Below are 15,362 nucleotides of genomic sequence, written 5' to 3'. Positions count from 1 at the left end.
AATGATAAACATGTGCAACTTAGAAAGTCTGATAAGGAAGCCTACCTCTCCAAGAAGCCTAGAGAAAGCTTCTCAAGATGTGGGGATTCACAAAATGTAGGCTGCAGAACACTGATTCTGTGACATATTAACAGGTATTCTGTGCAGGGAAATTTTCATGGGGAAATAGGAAATTCTGAGTTAAACAAATGTAAATAGGTTTCTTTGCTGTAGATTTTTCTAGGGTGTGTTGTAAATTTGTGAGAGACATCCAAGGCCACTTTTTCCAAGTTCACCTAGTCATTGAGCGCCTTTCCACGTGGTTCTCCAGAATCTTGTCTTCTTGAGTGATATACTAAAGACCAAAGTCAGGAAAATAACTGCTTTAGACATATCCTTGCGAAGGAGTTTCCATGGAGCCCCTCCTAGGCAATAAACCTTTTGGTTTCAGTGGCTGAATATGTATTTATTCCCTTGCCAAGTATTTCACAAGACTGTGCCCACTTCAGGTTATTTCGGGCTATCAGCATGCTTTCATAATAAATTGTTTTCATCTGCAAAGTGGAAATAAATATTGGTAAAGAGAACGGAGCAGCCAGCAATTTGAGTTCCTATCTCACCAGTATCTAGATACTTCCAGGTGATGGCATATGAGCTGCACCCTTTAAACCCTGAGCAGGAGCCACATCCACAGAGGTTAAAGTGAAGGAGCTGGGTGACAGAAACAGCCCCACAACTTCCAGACGGAAGGAATGAGGTAAAGGAACCCTATTGTCTCCTAAGGGTCTGAGATACTCAAGAAGCCACCAAAGGCCCCTGCAGGAATCATGAGTATGTGCCATAGAAGAGCCTAGAAAACAAAGGACTAGCTTCTCCAAAATAACCCATATGCCTAGGTCAATACAGTGATACCAAGAACCAGGAGCTGGTGACAGATCTTCATTCATGGTTATCTTCATGTCTATGAATAGAAACAATTAGCCCATGACAGAGTTTTGGAGCCCCTCAATGGAAACTAGATGATATCTGGCATTGGTGTTTTCTCACCATCTTAGAAAAAAAGCTTCCCTTTTGGGGAGATGAACTTGATAGTCTGGGGGTTGGGTAATATCAGAAAACTGGTCTACCACCTCAAAGAGGGGAGCTGTTTTTCCAGGTTGCTGGGACAACTCAGTGACAAGCTTAAGGAAGCCCCTTTGTGAGGAGCTTGAGGCACAAGTCCTGCCTGGGATCAGCAATTCTGAGCCCGTCCCCAGGGTCCTGTCACTCCACAGTTAACACTCCTGAATTTACAGTCTCCGCAGTCATCTTCAAACTTGCCTGGATGAGAAGGGGGGGAAAAAAGAAAGAAAGGCAAAAATATTCAGAGAAAATACATTTATTCATTAATGATTGCTAAAAAGCTTCAAAATGCTGAGTTTAAAAAATATATTTTGTGTATTCATTGATGTATTCACTCAGAACCAATCATCAAGACTCTCCCGTGCTAGAGATTGGTGATCAAAGAATGAATGACGCTAGTTGATGCCCTCGAGGAGTCCACAGTCGGTTGGGGGAGGGGAAAAACTCAGTCTCACAGCCCACAACATGGAATATTCCATAGAAGACACAGGGAACTGTAGGAGAACTGAGGTAAGGTTCTGAATCAAGTCCGAAGGGAGGCTCTGCTCTAACACATCCTCGGCTAAGGTTGAGCATGACAGCAGTTGGTCAACCAAAGAAAGGGGCTGAAGAGAGAAGGTTTCCAGACCAAGGAAGCAGATAGAAGGGATGTCCTTGTCCCAGTTTCTCCTATTCCCTGCATCTGCTTCCTGTTGCTGCTATAACAAGCTACCACAAGTGTAGTAGCTTACAACAATACAGACTTATGACTATAGAGTTCTAGAGATCAAAAGTCTGAAATGGGTCCCATGGAGCTGCAGTCAAGGTGCCCGCAGGGAGGCTCTAGGGGAGAATTCATTTCCTTAGCTCTTCAAGATTCTAGAGGATGCCCACATTCCTTGGCAGGTGACTCCCAGCCAGCAATTACATCACCCTGACCTTTACTTCCATGTTCACTTCTCTTCAAACTCTCACTCGCCTGCCTCCCTCTTCCCCTTATAAGGACCCTGTGATTACACTGGGCCACATGGATAATCCAAGATAATCTCCCCACCTCAAGATCCCTAACTTTATTCTATATTCACTCATATCTACAGAGACGCTTTTACCATGTAAGGTAGCATATTCACAAGTTCTGGGATTAGAACATGGACATTTTTGGGAGGGCCACCATTCTGACTACCATACCATTTATGGCACTAAGTTTCTCCACTCATAAAATGGGTTGGATCTCATGGCCTCTAGGAACCTGTCCAGTTCTGTCTACCAGTGGGTAGCAGATAGTTATCCAAAGATTAGAGCCTGGCAGACCATATCAGGAGACTGACATGACTTTCCACTCTAGGTGCCTAAACAATTGAAACAGCTTTAGATTCCTGGTCTTTGGTATGAGACAAAAGCCCGAGAGTATCTCCACTACACATGCTCTGCCCATGGTTCTGCAGTCACCTGATAGAGACATCAGGAGATTGACCCATCCATACCTGGAACAAAGGGAAGGCAAAGTAAGATTCTCTTCCTTTACTAGAAGGAAAACCTTGTTCTAAAAGTGCTCAGGTCTCTAGGATAAAGGACCTTTTATAAATTTTTTAAAACATTTTTTATGTTTATTTTATTTTTGAGAGAGAGAACACAAGGGGGAGGGGCAAAGAGAGAAAGGGAGACACAGAATCCAAAGCAGGCTCCAGGCTCTGAGCTGTCAGCACAGAGCCCGATGCAGGGTTCAAACTCACGGACTGTGAGATCATGACCTGAGCTGAAGTCGGCGCTCAACCCACTGAGTCACCCAGGTGCCCCAAAGGACCCCTTTTTTTTTAAATCACAAACTAATTCATTTTTAACTGCTCCTTTACCGAATTCATTGAAGAGTTAATTAAAACCCTGCACAAATCATCATAGCAAACATGAGAATAAAGTAATGCTTGAAGTGCAGAATGAGACTGAGTGAGCAATAATTTTCACTGGAAGGATGCCTAATCTCCAGCCGTCATGGAGGAGGATTAAATGAGAGAGGGAATAGCATGGCCTGGTGGGGGGAACAGAAATAAAAAAACCTTAAAATGAGAGTCCAAAACTGGGTACAAGATTTCACTTGGCTGCTACATTATAGGTCACTGTAAACAAGTCCCTCTCTTTTCATGTTCTTGGTTCTTCTTCCTCAAGAAAAAAAGACAAGTGTTGGGGCTGGGGCTCTCTGAATTCCAGAACCAGGGGCAGGGAGTGGACGATATGTCTCCTAACAGTGATTTTTGGATACATTTTTCTTTCTGTTTCTGTACGTCAGAAGAAAACCAGTGATGTGAACTATCCAGCGAACTCCTGAGAAATAGTGTCTCTATCCACAAGGTAGGAGATGTTATCAGTATAGAACTTTCCACCTTTACTGACATTTCTTATCTTCTGTCATCTGCACAGTGACTGTGAAAAATGCTCTCCGTTGGGTGTTTCTGATTCATTTTTGTGATGGTTCCATGATGTCTGAAGAAGTTAAAGTTTAAACTCTTTCCCTTCCCTGTTGGCCTTTACAGCTCTGTGGATTCTGCTCATAACTGGGCTGATTCCTAAGTCCTGAGCCTTCTAGAAAGGCAGATGGCTTGACCAGAGTAAGTGGCTGTATTTGCTGAGGAGGAAAACTCCACCAGCTTTTAAATGGTTCTCTTATACAGCAGCAATAAATGTGAGGCAGTCTGTCAATGCCTCCATTTTCAGCTGGTGTTTGAAGATCTCTATCTAGGAATAAACTTCCTCAAAGATAAAACAACAGGCTTGAGCGTTGGAGACAATAGTAATATTGTCTTGGGAGGTGGAGACACTGGTCCTAAAGGCACTGAGAGAACACAGTGTACTCTTCTCGTTGATCCCGACAATTTATGTATTGTTCAGGAACTAGCCCTGAGCAAAGTCAGAGGAGAGTCAGTTTTGGGGGTCCTTTAAAACTCGGAAGTCAGCTTGCAGTCTCCAGGGAATAACGAGAATTTTTTTTTTTAACGTGATGTGTTGTGACTGCCACAGCAGCCAGGATTCAGGGTGTTTCCCTACTCTCAGTCCCAGCTTCAAAGTCATCTGGAGGGCATGCAGGTTTGCATGTGTGCGGGTGCCATCCCGTAGTGGCTCACATGTGTCTGTGCCGCTGTGTGCTGGGGGGGATACTTGGCTGTGAATATGGATGGGGGAGTGTCGAGTTTGGGTGCAGAAGAGGTGAATGTCAGCCCTTGGGGGCACTAGGATGCACACTCATGCACGGGTGTGAGTGTGCAGGTGCATATGTACACATTCAGCTGCGTCAAATGTGTTTTTGTGGGTGGTAAAATGGAATTTTATAGAAATGCATGACTGTGGACAGCCCACAGAATTATTGGTCTTCGCATTCAATTCAGTGAAGATGCTGCTGGTCCAGCCCAAATCCCGGTGGCTCTCAGACTCATCCATGCATCACAGAGGTTTTCCTGAATGCCTACTATATGTGAAGTCCTGTGTCAGAGACTGTACAAAAGGTAGAAAAATAGACATGAGGTTTATGTCCTCAAAAATGTCACCATATAATGTGAAAAATGAGAGGTATATACTTGGAAGGGAGAACACCCTCAGGCAGAAAGGAGCCTGGTTGCGGAGCCCAGATACCTGTATGTTACCTCTCCTGAGGATGTCTTTAACTACAAAATTTATAGAGGCAACAAAAGGAATGTTTTTAACACATTGAGTGAATTTTCTAAAGTGTAACTGATGTTCTTTTTAATGTACAGTTATTTAGATTTTGTCCTGTAAGACAAACTATAAATAATTTATTTACTAGTTGTAAGTGTGAGATTAGCTTTTGTTTTTTTCTCAAAGAAACTGACAAGTATGTTGTAAGGTTTAAATAAATGAGATGATGATGATGATGATTTTAGCACAAGAAGATTAATGATAGATATTTATTAAGTCCTTAAATATGCCAGGCATTGGATTAAGTGGTTTACTTAGATTCACATGATGAGTTTAGATTGCATCCATGTGCCCTGGGAAACTCTGAAGACAGACTTGATGGAGGTCTGAAAGGAGACCCAGAGGAGAACTGGCAGAGAAAGTGGAGGGCGTGATGACCTGGCCCTTTCCTACAGGATCTTTGAGCTCTCTGGGGCTTCTTAGCTTTGCTCTGGGCCCCACCGCTAAGTTCTCTCCAAGACTGGAGAGGAGGTCGCTCCTCAGGGATTGGTGGTCACTCTTGTGGCCAAGATAGTGATTCAGTGCTCAGTCCATTCTACGTCCAGCCATTCTACCCCTGATCACAGCTTTAGAAAACTGCCCTGGAATAAAAACCCCACTATGTCCTCTATATGCTTCCACAGGGGCTAGATTTCAAGGTAAGCATAGATTTTAAGTTGCCCACAGCATCTCTGTCAGTATCCACTCGAATAAACATATCTCTTCAAATCAATAGCACTTTCACATCCGTAGCTTGATGAATCTAAGCCATTACCCTTGGAGGTAAGAATAGTCTACCTAAGACTATTCTGGGGCAGATCACCCCATGGGAAAAGAGTAAAATTAGTTACTATTAATTATCAAAATATCCACATATTAGAAGTCATCTACTCAACAGAACTCTCCAATAGCCAATATGCATTAACACACTGTATCTTCTACTTCACAGAAACACCCAATCATTTGATGGTGTAACATGTAGCCCCTGGAGAAGACCATTGTTTTGAATAGGCTCGTTCAGGTGGAGAGTAGCTAGGTGATGACTATGGATTCTTACACCAAGAACCAAGGCCATAGGAAGACCTATTCTAATATTTAGTCAAGGGAGGGATCATTAAGAACTCAGCTGTAATAACAGTAATCTTTTCTTACTTTTATTAAGAGATTTGCATATTGTTAATGTTCTGAAATTATTACACTTTTTTTATATCGCTTCTGGTTAAAACGAGTCCAAAAGAATTTGTTGTTGTTGTTAACAATTCAGGTTTTTCCCGCATTCCAGGGACATGTTCTGAGTATGAGTGGAAATGCTCATTAACCTAGACTTTTGACCTAGAAAGGAATCTAAGATAAATGCAGAATGCCCCAGGTATACTAAGCTGCATATATGATGTTGTCTATTGTGCTGTGTGGGCCTCTGAACCAAAGGTATTGCCAGCTGATTGTGTGGTTGAAGCTAGTTAACTGAAATTATACCATGCAAATAAAATGCATCAAGCTGATTTTCATTTCTTGGACTATCTAAATTCTTCTAAAAAATGTAACCCTGGCTGATTTCTTAGGAAATGTCATGTAGGAAAATATAATTTATAACCCATTTTCATTTCCACCCACCAAATATTTATAAATTTCCCTTCCTCCGGGGGTCATAGCTAGGCCTATTTCTGCTTTGCAATTCTCTTGCTATCTTTCTGCCACAAGACAATTCTCAGCTTGTCTAATGTTTTGGCCAACCAGAGCCAGGGCTACCCTCAGCTTCAAAACCCAAAATGCTTGAGGAGTTTATCCTTGATTTCCTCTGCAGTGGAAGACCAGCAGATCTCCTTGAGAAAGAGAATGGCATGGAGAAGGAGATCTTTAGCTCTGCTACTCTATGTTGCTGGGTGTGGGAAGAGAATGTTATGTATAGAAAAGACCTCTCAACAGTAAGTATGTGGGAGGGAGACTGGTATGTTGAGTCTTTTGGTTAGGAATCAAGAGATGAAGAAAATCTGATCTAATAATTTCTCTGCAACTGAATCACTGCGTTACTTTGGCCATGTGATAATCTCTCTCTGGGCATCTAATTTTTCCTCTATAAAATACAACTTTCTAAATATCCATCCAGGTTTGCCACACTATGGTATTTTCATTATAGTCCCGATTTGTACCATGTGATAAAATGACTTTCCTGTCTCCTGGTTTCTTCACCTTCCTAGTGTCAAAGAAGAGACAAGGTGGGGCACCTAGATGGCTCAGTCAGTTGACTGTCTGACTTAGTTTCAGCTCAGGTCATGATCTCACAATTTGTGGGATCGAGCCCTGCATGGAGCTCTGTGCTAACATTGCAGAGCCTGCTTGGGATTCTCTCTCCCTCTCTGCCCCTCTCTGCTCACATTCATTCACTCTGTCTCTCTCACAAAATAAATAAATGAACATTAAAAAAAATTTAAAAAGAAGAGACAAGACAATGTGGGAAGCCCCAGAAAGCTTGTAGGAACTCTTCACTGAAGAATAAATAACATCCAAGGGATACAGTCAATAATATTGTAATAGCCCTGTGTGATGAGACGTGGTAACTACATTTACCATGGTATTTTGTAATGTGTATAATTGTCAAGTCACTATGTTGCACACCCAAAACATATAACATTATATATAAATTATACTTCAATTAAAATTTTTAAAACTTTTACAAAATAAAATAAAATCTCATCAAATGTAGTTTCATGGAAGATACATGACCAGGACTTTGTTTTAGCATTGCAGATCCAGTGCTATAAAAAGGGGGTAGGGGAAGCAAAGGAGAGGAGTAGGAGAAGGGGGAGGACGAGGAGGAGGAGAGGAAGAGGAACACTCAATACAAACAGAAATGTGCATCTTAGGATTTTTCATGTTAAAGGGGATAAGAGAATCTGGCCAAAGTGGGAAGAGAAGTCACTGAGTCCATGGTCAAGAGGATAACACTGAAGCAGTTACAATCACAACCACTTTCTCCTCCAGCCCCTCCCAAATCAGTCATTAAACCAAAGCAATACACATGCAACTTTCAAAACTTAGGCATCATAAATGATGCCCACAACTTAAAAGGATATATCATCCATTTGGGACATTAGAAAATATGAAGATAAATCTTCCTATTTTGTAAGATTTTATTCCATTCGAGATATTAGAAAATATGAAGATAAATTTTCTCCTTATTTTGTAAGGTTTTAAATATCCTTAAGGGAAAAGCTCTTGTTTGCCCTAGTGATGCACTGCTGGAACATAGGGCTCAGAAATGAGGAAGGATGTCTCCATCTCATTCAATGATTTACAAGGCTGACTTGAACATTTCCAAATGAGATTTTTTTTAATGACATTTTGCCAGCTTCTTTTTTTTTCATCTCCCTCTTGGTAGCAACTGAGATTCTGAATTCAGTGAATATATGTTAGACACTGTTTACTTGAACTTTCTAAAGCAAACTGTTCATCTTGGGTGTAACAGAAATGCTCTCTTTTTATATTACTGTTCCCATGCCTCTCTGCAGAGACTCGCCAACACAAACACCTACTTACAGGGCTGTGCTTTACCACTGTAAGCTCTTTGGCGACTCCGCCATTGGATTTCAGTCGATAAATTTGCATTTAGCGCTTAATTTGTTCAGTATGCCTTACTAATTTGGCAATATTTACTTTGGCTCGGAAAGCATAAGGCAGCTAAGCTCTATGGTTTTGTTTGGTGGGGTTTTTTTTTCATTTTCATAAAAGGATTTGAGATATGAAAAAAGTTACAATGTCATGGACAGGACTGGTTTCCTGTTTATGAGTCACCATAAATATGAAAGGTGCTGGGTGACATTTCTCAGCCGAGAGAGTCCATACAACCCTGTGTGGAGAGCAAATCCTCAAGCAGGGTGGTCTTGAGGTGACGTGCTGACCTTGTATAATGTCAAGAGGAATTATTGTTAAAGTACAGTAGCCAGATCTCTCTCTCTCTCTCTCTCTCTCACACACACACACACACGCACACACAACTGATGGTTTTTCTCACTCTCACTACTCTAGGGATGAGAGTTTTGTTAGTTTTTATTAGTTTTATTAGTTTTATTTTTATTCATTTTATTTATTACTAGCAAAGATATTACTCTTTTTTTTCTCAAAATCAACACTGACTTTCAGGAAGAAGTGAGAGGAAGCGCATTCATTTCTGTCACTTTTTTGTTTGTCTGTGTGTCATTTCACAAGTCTCCTCCACAGAAACAAATCCTCCTCCATAGCACTACACCCAGAAAATTCTCCTACTAGGTATGGAGTGTACCCTGTGCCCCTCCTATTTCCTCAAAGGAATGCTGCAGCTCACTGAGCCTTGCAAAGGCCATGAGGTCTCTGTATTAATCTCTGAGAACACAGTAGTTGCCAGACTCTGAACTTCCTAAGAATTGTGTGTTCAGGGAAGAGTGGCCCCGACAGAAGGGGGTTGTACACTATTTGCTGGAACACAGAGGGCAAAAAGAATGCTCCCTAGAGAGGAGGCTGTTCTCACTCAATGACAAGTAGTTTCAATGCCTGACATTTTGTGAAAGCCTCAGTAGAATGGGGCTTATGGCATCAGACTACATTCATCCATCTCAGCTCTGGTCTCTTCCAATTTCCAGCCCACAACACTCAGAATTCAGTCTGCGATATTAAGACTGCACTTTTTACAAAAGGAATCAACTTGAGCCATGAACAGCAGTGCAATCGAGGCTGTGATTTCTCCTCATGCAGGAAAAATACTGCCCATGAAATTCTGAAGACCCTTTCCAGATCAGTGAACTCCTACCCACTTCCTGAATACGCCATGGTTTTGATTTTAGCCCAGCTCCATACATTTGCCAAGCTATTCCCTCTGCCCAGAATGCCCCCCTCTAGCTTTCCTTCCCTAGTAAACTCACATACCCCCTCTAGTAGCCAGTTCCAATGTAACCAACCACTTTAGTGACGCTTTTGCCCACTTCCCAGGGAGAAAGTCTTTTCCTCTCTGCTTCTTTTGATCTTTGTACTCTTCGTTTGTTCCTTTCTCAGGCATGCTATATTCCATTTATTCAAATAGTACGCTTTTAAATGCCAAACACCATGCAGGCTATTTATCCTAGAAAATTGCAGTTTATCTGTGAAAATTGTCTCTGACAAAATGGCAGGTCTTATGACGTCAGGAGCTTTTTCATTTGTATCTTAAAATTTCAAGGGCCCAAGGCTAGGTGCATGGTTTCCTGGCTCAGAAATATTTATAGGGGCAATATTATGGGTGGCTCAGTTGATTGGGCTTCTGACTGATCATAAGGTCATCATGATCTCGTGGCTCAATTGGTGAGTTCAAGCCCCACATCGGGCTCACTGCTATCAGCACAGAGCCCACTTCAGATCCTCTGTCCCCCATCTGCTCCCTCCTACTTATGCTCTCCCCAAACTAAATATTTTTTAAAAACTTAAAAAAAGAAATTAGGGGCACCTGCGTGGCTCAGTCAGTTAAGCCTCCTACTCTTGATTTTGGCTCAGGTCATGATCTCATGGATCATGGGATTGAGCCCCACATCTGGCTCTGCGCTGGCAGCACAGAGCCTGCTTGGTATTCTCTGTCTGCCTCTCTCTCCGCCCTCCCCCGCTGATGCTAAAACTATCTTTCTATCAAAATAAATAAATAAATAAAGATTTTTGAAAAAAAGAAATTATATTTATAATAGACAAATTCATGTCCTGCTCTCTGCAGATTCAACCTAAATGAATCATTGTTTATCTGATCATTGTTTACCTATCTACCAGATAACAAACCATATTTATTAAGCCAAAGTAGTTACACTTCCAAGTACTAGACTTGAATGCAGGAAGCACTGGATTGTTCATACCTGGAGAAAGTTGTCTTAATTTCGTTGTCGATAAAATAGAGATTAAAATGCTTATGCTGTTAACGTGGGAATTAAATAATGTGTAAAATATATTTTGCTCTTACACCAATGTTCTGAGTGGTAGCCATCAGTCTTAATCTCCAATATGTTTAGCAATCATGTCAAAAATAACATTACAAACTTTCAGAACAACACATAGTGAACAATTTAGAGACCCTATTAGGGCTAGACTGAGTGGCTCAAATACAATAAAGTGATGTCCACCTTGTTTGTTCAACAAAAACTACTCTCGGGTGAGCTCAAAGAATCAAGAGGAAACCATTATCATTCCATTACTTAGATACAACGTTTCTCACAGATATAAGATTTAAAAATGACCAAGATACCCAAAAGAAGTTCTGGGGCATGTAACTAATCAACTCCAACTCACTCACATCAATAACAAGCACATGTGAAATGGTCAAGCCCTTACAGTCTTGCAGCCACTGTTTCTGGATAGCTTCAAGGACTGGACATCTTCCCCAAGGGCACAGACTGGCATCTTGGCAGTAGAAGTGAGATTTCCATGAGGACAATGGGCATAAATAGAACTGTCCTAGGCAAACTGGGACATATGGCTGCCTCCTTATATATTAATTTAAAGAATACAGGTGTTATTAAAGAAAGGTTTTAAGTATGGAGGTGAATGATGTGATTTATGCCTCTAGGAGCTCACCACTCTGACTGCTGCTGCTGTGTGGAGAATGCATTGGAGGTCAGTAGGATGCAGAAAAGGCACCAGGGAAGCTATTTCAGTGGACCAGGTAAGAGATGGTATTATTGTAGACCACCATGACTGTGTCAGTTGAGAGATTCCATAGATCAGTAGGGAAAATGGAGATATAAACTTGACACTTTAAGTATAATTTAATGAAAGCTTTGTCTTTTATTAAAGGCCTTATTAGGCACTTAATAAATGTTTATCCATTCATCCATTTCTATATTCAACAAATAGTTGAGCAGTACTATCGACCAGGAACTGTTCTGAATACTAAAATACATATCCCTCCCCAACCTTTACATCCAAGCATGGGTAGCATCATGTAACCTAGAGAAGAAGGAAGATAGAACTAAAGATTTACATATGTACATGCACCTACACATATGTATAAAGAGATAAATAACACTATAAGAGCTTGTTATGGAAAGATTTAATGAATGAAATGTTAACCACGATAAATTAAAGGTAAGATAAGGCTGTCTTGGAGGTCAGGCATTACACAGAGATAACTGAAGAGTATCTTAAAGGAAGTGTTAGAATTTTTGAAGCAGAGGATAGATTTGGAGAGGCAGCAAGCTTTCCATGCCAATAGGAAAGTATCAGCAAACCAAAGATGCTTGGGCAACTTCTTGTGTCTGCAGAATAGAAAGGAGTTTACTCCCACTAAGTCCATAGAGACTGAGTCAGAAAAAAATTAATAGAGGAAAAAACAATATGTTAGTACCTCTTATGGATAATGAGGTCTTAAATGACACTGCTTTCCTAAGTCTTAAATTTCACTAATTACACTACTTTCACTAATGTCAAGATACTGACGTAAACATCAATCTGGATGCATCCAAACCTATACAATTAGTAAAGTTATAATCTGAAGAGCATGATTAGTAACTTTGATTAAATAGAGATATATGAAATACTGAACATGCCATATAATAATATTTTTTTTCAACCACACTTATCTAAGATAGTGCCCCAAAGCCCAGCACCTAGTATACATATAACTTCTCCCAGTTAGTTATTCATCAAACACTGAACTAGGTACCGCCTTAAAAGTTTTTAAAGATGTTACTAAGGCCCTAAGTCATTTGACCTTAAGATAAGGAAATTATCCAGTTGAGTTCAACCTAATTTCATGAGCCCTTTAAATCTGGTTCTAAAGGTTAGAGACAGAGTGCATCAGAGATTCAAAACATGGGGAGGATTTGATCCAAGAGAAAATTTCTGTTGTTAGCTTTTGAAGATGGAATAATGAAGCTTGGAATATAGGTGGCCTCTAAAAACTGACAGCAGTCTCCTGGCTGATAACCAGCAAAGAAATAGAACCTCAGTCCTACACCACAAGGAACTGGCTTCCACCCACAACAGGAATGAGGTCAGAAGCAGATTCTTCCCCAGGGCCTCCAGATGCAAATTCGGCCAAGCAGACATGTGATTTCAGCATTGTGGGAACCTGAGCAAACAACCCAGCCACATTTCTGCGATTTCTCACCTACAGAACCCTGAGCTAAAAAAAATGGTATCTCACTTAGCATAACACTCTCCAGTGCTAAGTGAAATAAGTCATACAGAGAAGGACAGATTCCATATATTTTCACTCCTATGTGGATCCTGAGAAACGTAACAGAAGACCATGGGGGAGGGGAAGAAAAAAAATGGTTAGAGAGGGAGGGAGCCAAAACATAAGAGACTCCTAAAAACTGAGAACAAACTGAGGGTTTATAGGGGATGGGAGGGAGGGGTGGGTGGGTGATGGGTATTGAGGAGGGCACCTGTTGGGATGAGCACTGGGTGTTGTAATGGAAACCAATTTGACAATAAATTTCATATTTAAAAAAGTGGTATCATTTTAAGTCTCTAAATTTGTGATGATTTGTTATACTCTAATAGAAAAATAATACAGTATCAGTCCATAATGAAATCCTAACAGATATCAAATAATTTATAAAACACAGGCCACTATCTCTGACTAAAATTCAATAAAATTAGAAATGATAAAATGTACCCCCCAAAGTCCCAAAGTTTGGAATTAAAGAAAGCAATTCTAAACAGTCCCTGATTGAAAGGACAAATCATATGAGGAATTACAGATATTAAGAAATAATAAATAAGACTGTGTCCATGGATGAGAAAACTCAATAAAATATGTCAATTCTCTATAAATCTACTGATTCAATAAAATTCCCTTAAAACCTTCAATAAGAATTTTGTGAAGAAAGTGAATTGACCCTATTTATTCATAGTGAAAAAGTACTTTTCAGGTTTCCAGGATTCAAAACTCAGTTGCAAAAGAAAACACTCTCATGCACATAAATTGGTGAACATTTGTTAGAACATCAAAAGACAAATGAAAAGTGAGAAAAATTATTAAAACCATATGATTAAGGACTGTTAGCATACAGAGAACTGTAATAAAAAGAAAGTAAAAAATACAGTAAAATTAAGCAAGACTTGTGAGTAGAAAGTTTATAGGGAAAGAAATTCAAATGAGAAACTTGTGAAAAACGTTTAACTTCGTTTAGAAGTGATAGATGCAAATCAAAAATTGCAAGACAGGGACGCCTGGGTGGCTCAGTCGGTTAAGTGTCCAACTTCAGCTCAGGTCATGATCTTACGGTTTGTGAGTTCAAGCCCCGCGTCGGCCTCTGTGCTGACAGCTCAGAGCCTGGAGCCTGCTTTGGATTCTGTGTCTCCCTTTCTCTTTGCACCTCCCCTGTTCATGCTCTGCCTCTCTCTGTCTCAAAAATAAATAAAAAAAAAATTTAAAAAAAAAGGTTCTTCTTAAAAAAAAATTGCAAGACATCCTATCAATTCATCCCACACTAAAAAGTTGTAAAATACCTAATGTGGCAAATATATGGAGAAATATATTCTCATAAGAGTTGCTGATGAGCAATTTTAATAAAAATTATCATTTAAATTTAATAACCTTTAACACCAATACACCTTCTAGAAATGTATGTTATTTAATACATGATGAGAAATTCTCCCTTAATATTACTCTAATTATCTACATTTTCTTAGTATTTTTGCCTGCTTATTCTTTTAGGTAATTCTTTAAATATTATCTCTGAACAACAGGAGACATTTATTTAGGTTTATTTATTTCATTATCATATATTTAAATTCTTAAATTCACATATTAAATTTTATTATAATTTTGATTAATAATAAAAAATTAAACCAATGTATTTGTCCCTGACTATAGATTTTGGAAATACAATTCTGAAGTTCTTTATTTTCCAATATTATTTTGGAATAAATTATTATCTAATACATATTTTACTTTTACTTTAATGGAAAAGAAGTTCTTTTCAATTATAGAATTATAGAAAAAAATAATTAGTTTTATTGCACTATCCGAGAATTACTCCTATAACATTTCTTTTGTATGTTTTGGAATTTATTGTGATTTTCTTATGGTCAAGTGTGTGATTACCTACATGTCCACTAGGAACTCTGATTCTTCCTTGTATTTCTAATAGATTTTCCTTTATATATCCAATATGATATTCGATAAAGATTAACAACCGTTACTACATATATTGTGGATATTGGCTCTAGCTTTTCTTAAGAATAATATTGTACTAGTCATGTTTTGTAAACTTTCTGTATATTATGATGTTTTAACATCTTAAAAACAAATCTTTGGTGGAAAAGACTGCCTCTTGCAGGGACTAACCAATTTTTTTGTAATGTTTATTTTTGAGAGAGAGAGACAGAAAGAAACAGAGTGTGAGTAGGGAGGGGCAGAGAGAGGGAGACACAGAATCTGAAGCAGGTCCAGGCTCCGAGCTGTCGGCACAGAGCCCAACGTGGAGCTCAAACTCAGGAGCCACAGATCATGACCTGAGTCGAAGTTGAATGCTCAACCGACTGAGCCACCCAGGCGCCCCAGAGGCTAACCAACTCTTAGTGATAACAAAGGACTGAGCCAGGAACATGCCTTTTTCAAAATTATTTTTTAATTTTAGCTTTACTGAGATATAACTCAC

At 39.6% G+C, this 15,362-nt stretch overlaps 1 long non-coding RNA gene across 1 annotated transcript; it reads left to right on the top strand.

Annotated features, from left to right (window-relative positions):
* The first annotated feature begins 6,582 nt into the window (after nt 1–6,582).
* LOC122237432 lies at nt 6,583–12,926 on the top strand. Its single transcript, XR_006215995.1, has 3 exons — nt 6,583–6,689; nt 11,318–11,413; nt 12,530–12,926. It is a non-coding gene; the product is annotated as an uncharacterized LOC122237432 (long non-coding RNA).
* Nucleotides 12,927–15,362: the final 2,436 nt, after the last annotated feature.

Source organism: Panthera tigris, chromosome A3 (assembly GCF_018350195.1).
Source record: "Panthera tigris isolate Pti1 chromosome A3, P.tigris_Pti1_mat1.1, whole genome shotgun sequence".
Taxonomy (NCBI): Eukaryota; Metazoa; Chordata; class Mammalia; order Carnivora; family Felidae; genus Panthera; species Panthera tigris.
The sequence above is the reverse complement of the archived record's forward strand: the minus strand, read 5'-3'. Positions and strand labels throughout refer to the sequence as shown.